At 39.5% G+C, this 12795-nt stretch overlaps 1 long non-coding RNA gene across 1 annotated transcript; it reads right to left on the reverse strand.

The window, feature by feature from the left end:
- Positions 1–555: 555 nt before the first annotated feature.
- On the reverse strand, positions 556–4047 carry LOC143783426 (uncharacterized). Its single transcript, XR_013217161.1, has 3 exons — positions 3937–4047; positions 2588–2706; positions 556–1085 (listed from the first exon to the last, which is right to left on the reverse strand). It is a non-coding gene; the product is annotated as an uncharacterized LOC143783426 (long non-coding RNA).
- Positions 4048–12795: the final 8748 nt, after the last annotated feature.

A 12795-nucleotide genomic window follows, 5' to 3' on the forward strand; every position in this document is an offset into this window, starting at 1 on the left:
AACTAAAGCTAAATCTTATTTTTCACCCTATCTTTTTAGATAAATCTAGCGACTATGTGAAAAGGTCATTGTGAATAAAGAGTGGGAGTGGGGGAGCTGTGACATCACCTATTGTGATGGGTGGATTCTGTGTTATCAGCTTTATATAGGGGTGCTACCTATATTTCTGTCTGTGATATAATGAGACTACTGAAAATTTTTCATGAAAGGTGGGCTCACTCAAATGACATCAGAGTACAGTCTAATTTCCACAGACTCACACAATGGAGAAGATGGAGAAAATCTAATTCTCCATCTTCTCACTTGTTCTTCAACTCTCATGTGAGGTCATAATTGAACTTTGGTATATTTGCCCTCATTGATCATAGTCTGCATAGTCTGCCAATGCAGAAGCCACTGTGGTTCATAGAGGGGAAGCCTGAATGGGAATGATGTTCATATGTCCACATCAGAACTGGTATGTTATGTAAGTAGCACATAATAGTATGTCTTATGCTTGTTTAGAGTGTATGTTTATGTTTTGTGCTCAACACAGACTACGTACAGTACATTTCCAAGGCCTTTCAATGACATGCATGATAAAAAGTCCAGGCCACAAATTTAAAGTCAAAGCAATGTCTTCAGCAACATACAATAGATGGCAGCTCAAACTTTCTATATACATGCTGAAAATATTTACTGACCTTGTCACAAGAATACTGCATACTTGTTTGACAAGACAAGATTTCTTCAAAATCCTTAGTAAAAGTAAGTCAGTTTTTTACTAGCTAAGGTACAAAGTAAATTATATAATGTTGTTTATGTTTGTTAGGCTGCATCAAAAACATTTGTATGTTACTTTTTGCTGCATCAGAGAATAACTTGGGGAATATAACTGCTTTCAATACCCTCTTGCTTTTGTAGTTTTTTGTAGGAAATCTCTAAAACCATTCAACTGTCCATGGTAGGAAATTCCCACGCATCCAATCACTGTCCCCATTGGTGACGTGCCACAGCCAGTGACAAACTGATCAGTTATTTCATGCTATTTGTAGTGTTTCGAGACTGGACCAGGAGACCATATGGGACCGTGTAGGCATCGGGAGCTGCAGAGGACAAGAAATGGTAAATATTGTGTCCTACATTTTTATTAACCTGTCTATACTGATCTAAAAATATTTTGTATTCACTGGACAACCCTTTTACGAATACAAGAGGTCTACAAAGCATAGTGTTTTTTACATATAGGTCTCTGAGCTGATTAAAACTAATGAGCACAATGTCTACATTTCTCTCAAACAATGGAAATTTACTTCATTCCATCTTAAACATGTTGATATATGCCTTTAATAAATATTTCATTGTTACAGCTGTAAATTTTCAATCTACAAAATGATGCATTGTGTAATTAACCTTCACAGCTAATGAAAATTAGACAATGTACAAATGTTAAGTTAATCTGAATTACCTTCATATTTAACTTGTTTGCCTGAGTAATTTGCAATATTCTACTTCTGTAATTCTATTTTACCCAGTGAAGCAGCCAGGAATACAAATCTGATACGCTGGAATTTACTTATCCATTATAATAAAGAAGCACTCCTTCTCCCATCATAGTTTGTATCCTCTTAGTATATTGCAATCATCATATTATATAGCACTGTGTATTTACAATTGCTCATTTTGGCTTTCAACCCAGCTAATTCTTCTCTTTTCTCTGCTCTATGTAGAAACCGGAAGTATCTTGTCCCTGCAGAAATCATTCCTCTCTTTAACTCCTGATCCAGCTGCTCCTCCCCCCTGCCATTATAGTTTGCTGTGACTGATGAGGCATTCAGTGAAGATTGATGTCCTGTTTCTAGATAGAACTTAGATGAATTCAGCTAGTAGGTTTTTAATCATGTGATGTCATAGACCTAATGAAAAACAGAATAATTAGTTGAGTAGAAAGGCAAAATGAGCAATTGTAAGTGCAAAGTGCTATATAATATGATGATTGCAATATATTAAGAGGATGGGAGTGCTTCTTTAAGCTAGAAGAAAGGGCACACACATTAAAATCTAAATGCCCCCATACATAATATACTAAAGTTGGCTGAACCTGCTAATAATGATCAACAGTCTAATGAGCATGGGATCCTCTCAACTCTCGCCCCCCCCCCCACAGTCGGAAACGATTTGTCATGGACATGATCCTTTCACTCCTCACTTAGGCAAGGTTTACATCACAATTAATCCTACAGTGCAGTGGCTCCATCAGGGTTTATGTCCGGACCCCCACAAAACAGGATTCGGGCATACTATTTCCATTAGTCAGCGCACTAGTACAAGGGCATGTATCCGCATTGCACATAGGGGGACATGTGCATTAGGTTTTGAGGGTCATTGGGAGTGTTACCCATGATAATAATATTCTGAGTGCAAGTCCGGCGCACCTCTGTCAAGTGTTACTTATGTCATAAAGGGAACATCGTGATTGTTACCCTGCCTGAAAACACCATTGACACATGCACAATGGACATTCTTTACATACTATATCCCTGGACGTGATCAGCCTGTGTGTTGAGTATTTTGAGTTGTATGTTGGAAGAAAAAATGACTAAATTACCTGGGACTATAACACAGTTGCAAGTCTCAGTCCTTAAATTGCATGGGAAAATGTGCTGAACTTGTCGTTTTTCTTCCTCTAATACATTCAAGTCATGATGAAAGTAGATTTCAATGCAGCTGGTGGATGGAAACCAGATGGATACATTTCTAAAATATTCTTCACTAACCGCTAGTAAACACTCAGGGAAATCAGCGTCCTTAAAGCAAAGTCTCAGAGGAACAAAATGTAATTTGTAAGCGTAACAGCGTGTCTTAAATTTCAGATGTTGCCTTGTCGACACACACACAAGGCACCAGTGCATCCAGGTCATAGAAAATAGCATAGCGACGTTACAAGTTATACAAGGAGAAAAGGGCGAGAAAGGTCCCTGATCGTCATGGTAACACTGAGTTTATAAACGGTAATTTGTACTATGATTCTATAAAGAAAAAAGTCAGTAGGTGTAATTGATGTTGCTTGCTTAAAGGGCACCTGTCACCAAGTCAAAAAAGGCCATTTTTTATTTTAGTTTATTCCTGCTGCTCCTCTGAGTATTCTACTTCTTTTCTTTTAATCTGCCATATGGTTCCAAATATATGGGCTTTTTCATATATTACATGTTTTAGGATGCTTACCAAAGAGGTGTGTCTCATAGGGTTCTCTGGGGGAGTGTCTTTAGGCTGCTCTGCATTATCACTCTGTGAGCCACGTCCCTTCAGTAAAGACCATAATAAATTGCACTAAATAAAAACGCACATAAATCCAGAATGAAATGGTGGTTTAAAAAAACAAAACACATACTCATGGGAGCAGCAAGAATAAAATAAAAGCAAAAACGGGCCACTTTTGACCTGCTTGGTGACAGGTCATCTTTAAAGGGAAGGGATGTCTAATCATATAAAATCCCTTTATTATACAGACATTACTGACATCATCTAATTGCTAAGTAAAAAAAAGATGGAGAGGCAATATAGCACAATAGGGTCTTATCCGATATGAATGAAATGAAGGTGCAAGAATGTGTTCATCTGATGGGGTTCTGTTTAACAACTATGATAGGTAAAAAGATAAAAAAAAGATATCAGCTACTGCAAGACCACAAGTGAGATCCAATGGAGGCAGAAATAAAAAATTGTAGCTGACAATATCCAGTGAAAGAGTCCAGAAGATTGAAGAATATCCCATGAAGGTTGTCAACATGCTTCAAAGATTTGGAAATAAACCACGTGGATTAATCTTCGATCTTCTGGCCTCTTTCACTGGATAATATCAGCAGCGCAGTTAAAGGTGTTGTCCACTACTAGGACAATCCCTTCTTAAACCAAATGTTCGGCCATGATAAAATAATAAAGGCTATACTCACCTACCGTGCCATCTCTGTTCCAGTGGTGTTGGCACTCGTGGTCCTGGGGCAGTAAAGCGGTGGAATGACACATGATGCCAACGCCCAGTCAGCGCTGGTGTCACTGTCTCCGTCCAAACTGAACATGAAGAGGAAGTCCGGGATGAGCTGTAGCCCTGGCTTCCTCTTCATGCTCAGTTTGTATGAAGACGGAGACAGTGACACCAGCGAAGGTTTGTATGAGGGTGGAGACAGTGACGCTAGCACCATCAGCGAGACGTGGGAGCGCCTCTGTCAAAGCACACAGCTTTTTTTCTGTGAATTTAATAAGGAAATTCTTTCCCTCCTCCATCACTAATGTGACATTTTGCTATTCTACCTCCAAAAACAGCGAATAAATGATTAAGACCCGGGATGGGTCGAAACGTTGTATTATAATTCATAGTTGCTCCCATTTGTGTTTCCATTGTTTACAGATTTGAATAAAAACCTTTTTTTGCACTATAAACTCAGGAGTGTGCAGTGAATTTTGAACTTCTACAGATGTGGGCTATACAGCTCGTTTCACCAGCACCACGCTCCTCAACAGTGTGCACACTAAACTTTACCCCATTGACAACGGGTTAGGCATATACTCCCTATAGGCACTGGTTTCAAAACATGAAATTTAAGTTCATATAAACTTATAAAAATCTCAGCATTGCTTTATGAGACAACGAGGATTAGGTATAAACTCCCTTGATGAGATAAGGTCCAATAAAATCATACACCTACCATGTTAATGGGTAATGGGATATTACTGTTTATGCTCCTGAATCACATGTCTAGCCTCAGCCTATAACGTAAGGAAAGCCTAGTCAAAGCAGTATGTAAAGGTGGTCATACACATTAGGCAACAGATGAGCTGCCACCAGAGGTGTCTGCCTTATTCTGCTCTACCCATTGAGAATGTGTAAATCTAGAAGTGGTAAACAGAGTGCACAATAGGGTGATATGGAGGGGGAGTAAGAGAGCGCTGGTTTTGTTCACCTGATGGAGTTGTGACAGGCACGGCTCCTATGTAGGCATGAAGAAAATTAGCTGCTGCTGCCCCTTGGTGGGTGGATAAATCCTCCAAGAGATTTTGAATCCAGTTGGATGAATAAGCAGGTGCGCTGCTGGAGTAAATCAATTCTTCAGAAATGATGAGGAAAAGGCTTTTTATTCTCAACGCGCTTCAATGCCATACCGGCGTCTTCTTCAAGTGAAAAAAAAAATCTAATTCCCTTTGAGAAGTCATGCACCAAGCATTTTTGGGGATCGGAGATTAAAGGTGAATCGGGAGGAATAAAGGCCACCTCCCATATGCACACATATTACCTGAAAGTTGGCTGAACTCACTAATTTCAGTGAGATCGACCTACCATTAGATGTGTATGGAGGGCCTTCTGACACAGAGAAGGGCAGTTGGAATTTCAATACACAAATTTTGTTCTTTTAAAGCTTAATCTAAATTCAAATAGGATTTAATGGCAGGAGCAAAATACAATGAGTGTTGCCAAAGCAAGAAAAAAATAAGTGTGACCGGGTAGAGGATAGGGATTATGGGGATGGGATGTTGGGGGACACAACAACACTGAAAACACATGAACGCTTGGCCGAGCACTTATGTGAGTCAAGAAAGATAACTTTCAGCAGACAACTATCTCATCTATTGCCTGCATGACTGTTTGTTGGATGCGTGCACGCTCAGCGGCATGGCAAGGGGAAGCAATAGTTGTCGGATGAGTGAGCATTTTGCCTAAAGTTGTCTGACATGCATGGCAAACTTTAACAACCAGAGCTTGTTTGCACATAGAGTTTTTGCTGCATTTTCGTTCCACACTTTTTTTTTTCAGCGGTAAAAATGCAGCATTTAAAAAAATAAGCAAAAGCACAGCAAAAATGTGTACTATAGGCGTAATTTTTCCTGTTTTTTTTGCAACAGAAAAATCTATAGCACTTACTAAAGAATTGCACATAGGCTTACATCACATACAGTACTTGAATAGCAGTCTCGTGCCTCCTGTCCTTCAATACAACAGAGAATTCTTTGAAGATGTCCTCCCTGCCTGCAATAAGGGCATACACAAATAAATCATTAATGCTTTGATCATCTATCTAATCAGTTCATTAGATAAACATTGCATTAACCTGAAGAACAGTAGTCCTCCAACAGAGCAGCGCTGGGATTTCTGTACCTATAAATGTACTTAAATGTCATGTTTTGGAACCAGTGCCTGTAGCAAGGGAGTCAGCGACTTTAGCAGGAATGTTACCTTTTGTGAAAGAAGCAGACTGGTTATTTAAGAGGTCAAAAAAGGCAGGGATATGTCTTGTGCGAGTGATCTCTAAACACATTTGCTCTAGTATGAAAAATCAGGAATGTAACAGGAAGTGCATTCCCAATACATCTGTCTCTTCATTTCAAGTCTTACACATTAGATACAAGATTTCTGTTATTGAATTACACTATATAAAGAGGATGAGCGGCATTTTTTGCAATCTGTTTATCGTACATGCCATTTGAAGTCTTTTAAAGTATTTGAAATAAATTAATAATAACATTAACCCCTTCATGACCAAGCTATTTTCGTTTTTTGGGGAAAATCCATAACGTTTTTGTTTGTTTTTTCGCCCCCATAGGCATACGAGGGCTTTTTTTTTTTCCAGGACGAGTTTTACATTTCAATGACACCATTCATTTTATCGTGTGATGTACTGGAAAGTGATAAAAAAAATTCCAATTGCATAGAAATTGCAAAAAAAGAGCAATTTCACAATTGTTTTTTTTATTATTTATTTAACATGTTCACTATATGGCAATATGAATCTCTGGATCTAGCATAATTATGTAAAATTCTAAAATTGGTAAAAAAAAAGTCGCTTTTGTCACCATTTTCCGAGATCCGAGAATGAGAAGTCATTTTGCTATTGGGTCCCCTGGCAATCAGCTGTAATCTAGGACCCCATATCTAATCAGAAGAACTACAGGTGTTTATTTCCTCTGCAGCACCTTCGCAGAGATGATAAAGAATTGCATGGGAATGATCAGTGTATAAGTGGCTGCCTGTATAATTTAAGCTGTGGTCTAATTAATGGTTAACCACCCTAAAATAACTCAGAAGTCCCTTTTATAGTAATATTCTTTATTTCCTTTAAAATAAGAAGTCTTTCTCCACTTTTCAGCAATTTATCTCCCCCTCCTACACTTATCACTCTGAATTACAGGATGAAATCCATCTACAGAGGTTCATACACAGAGAGATTAGGTTACATGCTACAGCCCGTGGAAGTCTATGTAATGGGGAGGTAGAAAATGGACAGAGACACGTAGGGACAGTGGGTATTGTACCTCACACCAGTGCTGAATTCACATGTTCACTGCTCAGTACTGCTGCTTGTAGGGACCTGCTAGAAACAGACAGGGGAGCAGGATTTTCTCTTTTCTATGCATTCAAATACGTAAGACATCATAAACACTAGTTTCCTCCCAAAACAGCTGAAGACAGTGAAAACTAATATGCAGTGCTCAGAATATATGAGTACACCCCATTCGAATAGTAAGATTCTAATCAATATTTCACTGAACACTAGTGTTGAGCGATACCTTCCGATATTTGAAAGTATCGGTATCGGATTGGATCGGCCGATATCCAAAAAATATCGGAAATCGCCGATACCGATACCCAATACCAATACAAGTCAATGGGACACAAATATCGGAACGTAATAGGGAGCGATCCTGGATGGTTCCCAGGGTCTGAAGGAGAGGAAACTCTCTTTCAGGCCCTGGAATCCATATTCATGTAAAAAATAAAGAATAAAAAAAAAAAATATGGAGCTACTCACCCTCGGACGGCCCCTTGCTCTCAGCGGTGCAACCGGCAGCCTCCGTTCCTAAGAATGCAGTGAGTGAAGGACCTTCGATGACGTTGCGGTCACATGAGCTGTCACATGAGCGGTCACGCGATCAATCACAAGACCACGACGTCATCGCAGGTCCTATACTCACTGCATTCTTAGGAACGGAGGCTGCCGGTTGCACCGCTGAGAGCCAGGGGCCGTCGGTGGGTGAGTATATCCATATTTTTTATTTTTATTCTTTATTTTTTACATGAATATGGATTCCGATTTCCGATATCACAAAAATATCGGAACTCGGTATCGGAATTCCGATACAGCGAATATCGGCCGATACCCGATATTTGCAGTTTCGGAATGCTCAACACTACTGAACACACGAACAATTTGCTAAATTTTGTTTCATAGAACTTTTTTTTTTAGCTCATATAAATATGGTTAATAATATAACTTTCATTACAAAATCTACAGTTTTACTAGAACTGTGATTAAAGAGAGAAAAGTTTAATTCTCCCTCCAGCTCCTCCCTTCAGACCAGGATGTGAATCAAAGTTTAGGGGAGTGATCACAGCACAATCACTGGATAGTGAAGAAGTAACTGTTCACTGCCCTTGAACTGCAATAATGACCAGAAGAAAGCAGCTGCAGAGAGAGAAAAAATTAATTTTCTCCCTGTAGCCACTCCTTTAGTACGCCGGATAAACAGTATTTAACAGTTTATTCATTATTTATTATGCTTTTCTTATATAGCGACATCATATTACGCAGCGTTTTACATTGACTGCTATTCACGTGCAGATAACACTTAAATAATATTTCTGGTAAATGTAAATAATGTTTCTGGAAATGGCTGGTTCCCTTTAAGTAGACATAAAATATGACCCTTAGGCTAGGTTCACATTTGCGGTTGAGTCCGCAGCGTATCGCCCGCAACTGCATGCAAAAATGCATGCAACACATGATAACTCAGTGTTTTTTATCCACATTGGCTTACGCATGACTGCAAAAAAACGCAGTGTTTGTATGCGTTTTTATATGCATTTGCGCTTTTTATGCGCATGTATTTGATATTTCCAGGAGGGCGTGTCTCAATGGGAGTGTCTAAATCAGTTCCTGGACATGCGCAGTCCGAAGTACGCAAGTACATCGAACGCATGCGTACGCATAGACATGCGTACGCATGCGTTCCCATAAACAGTAAGGGTATGTGTCCACGTTCAGGATTGCATCAGGATTTGGTCAGGATTTTTCATCAGTATTTGTAAGCCAAAACCAGGAGTGGGTGATAAATGTAAAAGTGGTGCATATGTTTCTATTATACTCTTCCTCTAATTGTTCCATTCCTGGTTTTGGCTTACAAATACTGATGAAAAATCCTGACCAAATCCTGATGCAATCCTGAACGTGGACACATACCCTAATGCGGGTTTTTTAACACACTCATCCGCATGCGCATGCCTGTGCATATATAACGGAAATTTGCCTCCTCAAAAATTGCAACATGGTGCGACAGCCGCGCCACGTCGCGAAAAGCGCATGCGTAAGCAAATGCGGGCGAACGCATGCAAACGCATGCACCTGCGTCTACAATGTTAAAGATAGGAAATCAAGACGCATGCGGATGTATGCGTTAGAAACGCTGCGGACACAGCCGCAAATGTGAAACCAGCCTAAGTGCTTCAAATATTATATTTCATAACTGCATGTTAAAAAATGCATTTAAAAAAGCTAAGGGTAGCTATGCGTGTGGAAATGTGTTTATTTTTGGATAGTGAAACTGATTCAGATTGAGGCAAGAGTATCGGTTAGGTCATAAAGTTAATCATTAAACAAGAATCTTTGGTTGCAAGGACACAAATAAAGACACATGGCACAATTTCACTCTATGTCCTATGAGTCACCAGCACTCATATGATAAGGTGCAGACAAAACAGCGCACTTTCAGACAAATTCTTAGAATTTTTCCAACACATAGGCATCCAAAATATGGCATGTGATGATGCTAAAAGTCTTTTTCTTGTCCACAGCCTACGGACAAAATTTCTCCTTTTTTTTAGAAATCAAAAACTAAGACATTCTCTCTAATCTCAAACAAACCTTTAATTTTGAAGTCTTCTAAGCAGTCCCAATATATCCTGTGGCCCCAACGTTGCCCCGGTATCTCTACGACTTGTCACAATAGTTAATGATGGCTCATAATATTGCAACTGCAAAAACAAAGAAAGCATTAATGAAAGTGATGGAAGGTAAAAAGCAAGACTATTAGTCTAAACACTGACAAAGAAACATGGTTTGTACACTAGGACATAAATTAGATTATTCATCAATGTCTGGAGTCAGTGACACCCGGTCATGCCAAAAAGCAATAGTTATTATTAATGAGAAACTCACTAATTATTTTTCACTTTGAAAAATCTGGTGATCATTTAATTGTTTCTGCTTTTTTTTCTCTTCTAAATAGTATGAAAGCAATATTCTAAAAAGCAACTCGCTTCAAGTTCCTTCAGAATATTGGCCTAAAAGCATCCAATTTCAGCATCATTAGTCAAAGCCGTAGGAGATTTTAAAAGCATTAAATGAAATCGGATTTATCATACAAAGAAGATTTTCAGAAAATGGATACAATTGACTTACAATATAACTCTCCACAAGCCTCCACAAATTTTTTTTGCAGGCTGCTGGCAGTTAGCACATCAGTATTTCTTATCTATAAAGGCTTCAGGGTGGCTCTGTGCTACTTAGAGGCAATATGTTGCAAGTTAACACCAAGGAGATTATAAGTTCTCGATTCTATGATTTCCTTTCTAAATATGATTGTTTGGTTACAAAATAAACCAAAACATTTTAAATACTCTATTAATGAATTCTGAGTTAAAATAGGAATTTTTCTGTTCAACATCCTTGCTAAAGCTTTTAAGCCAGAAAACTGTAGTAAAAAAAAGTTTGGAAAAGTTGTAATATTTTTATGCAACACAAAGCTGCCTAAACATGTTGCAACTTTTGGCGTTTTCATGGCATTTTCAACACAGTTACAACAAAATGAGAAACACTTGGGCGGATGGTGACATAATGGATGTGTCAACCTCTAATGACGCCATATAGCGGGCTAACCATAATGCATCCTGTGTGAACATGCCTGTGTGGCATCATTAATAGGCTTTGAGCCATATGCTCTGCATTTCTGTGTGAACACGCCACATGCAGACTATTTTTTTGCACAGGTGCACCAAGTGGCCAATTCCTTATTGTAGTCTGGCTGCCTTATCGGTATTATTGCACCTGTGTATCTGCCATCTTAATTTGGGTCTGCTGCACTTTGGCTAGTGCAACTGTTTGGAGGCCTTGGACAGGTAAGCATCTCTGCCTGTGTACTGGTGTTTTTTTGAGAGCAGATAGAGGCCAACAGACACCTCTGTCAGGGGATAATCTCCCCTAAAAACAAAAAGAACTGGTACAGAAATTTCAAGTGTACAATCCTTCTATTCTCAATATCATCTGTCAAGACAGAGCCCACAGACGCCCTTACACATCAAATATTCATCTTGTCTAAGGTTCAGCTGGCTATCATCTCTTGTATGGGGAGGCTTTTAGACTAGACTGCCTTAAAACATGCTCAGTTTTACAAAGTGGCCCATATTGTTTCATAAATAGATGTTAAAACAGTAGAATGAAATTGAATATATCACCCAAAATGTAAAGAAAAATATCAAATATGTATCTAGTTTTCACATTTTTTTTCTTTTTTCTTTTACAACCGCAAACAACTTGTCACAGTTCCACCCCTCAGTGTGTCTGGGAGGCAGTTACTGACAGCTCAGCAATCCAATCACGTACAGGGGCGTGCTGAATCTGTCAGTACTTTGATTGACAGTTCAGTAGTCCAGTCTGGTTATGGGGTGTGCTGAGCTGTCAATGTGTCAATTGACAGCTCAGCCATCCAGTCTGACACTGGGAGGTGCTGGCTGTCTCCAGGTGTTATTTATCCCAGGTGATTGCGAGGCTATTAACTGGGTTGTTTCTCCCAGACCTCTGCCAGACATACATCCATCTACTGTGTGGTTCGTTCCTTTGTGCCTTGAGTTCTGTTTGTACATCTTTTGCAGCCTGACCTTGGACCTTGTTCTGACCATCCGTCTGTTTAATTCCTTCTGCTCTGATCCTCTATCCTCCTGGTATTCTGACCTCGGAATTTTACCTGACTATGCCTTAGTCTCTTCCTTCTATTTATGACGTACCCTCCTGTCCTCTGAAATTGGGTTTCTTGACTATCCTGATTCACGATTTGGCTCTGAGTAGTGACTCTGCGTCACAGGACTGTTAAAAAGCATTTTCAATTGTGCTCCCGTTTCCATAAAAATGATTTGTATATATTGGATATATTTCTTTAAAGGGGCAGGGTTAAAAACAGCGCTTTGGACTGACAGCGCCTCTTTTTTCTTAGTTTTGCTTTATTTGTCTTTCTTGTTTTTCATTTTTGCTTTAATTTATTTAACACATCATGCCCCCAATAAGGTCTATAAAAGACCTTTGCGTTTCATTTTAATCTATATACATTCTTATTATTTCTGAATTCGCTCTGCAACTGCGGTTGGTTTATTAGCACCAATTACAGGGGAAATTTAAGGCCCCGTCTCACTTAGCGACGCTAAAGCGATCCTGACAACGATACGACCTGTCAGGGATCGTTGCTGCGTCGCTATGTGGTCGCTGGTGAGATGTCAAACAGTGAGATCTTCCCAACGATCGCTGCTGCGATCTCACTGTTTGACATCTCACCAGCGACCTGTAGCGACCTGTACAACGATGTCACATGGGAGCTATTATGACGATTCAGTGTCTGAGTCGTCAACGAGGTCGTTGGTAAGGTGTCAAACACAGCGATGTGTGCTACCCAGCAGGACCTCAATGATCAAAAAAAGGTCCAGGCCATTCCGACACGACCAGCGATCTCACAGCAGGGGCCTGGTCGCTGCTACGTGTCAAACATAGCGAGATCGCTACT

The sequence above is a fragment of the Ranitomeya variabilis genome, chromosome 6 (genome assembly GCF_051348905.1).
Source record: "Ranitomeya variabilis isolate aRanVar5 chromosome 6, aRanVar5.hap1, whole genome shotgun sequence".
NCBI lineage: Eukaryota > Metazoa > Chordata > Amphibia > Anura > Dendrobatidae > Ranitomeya > Ranitomeya variabilis.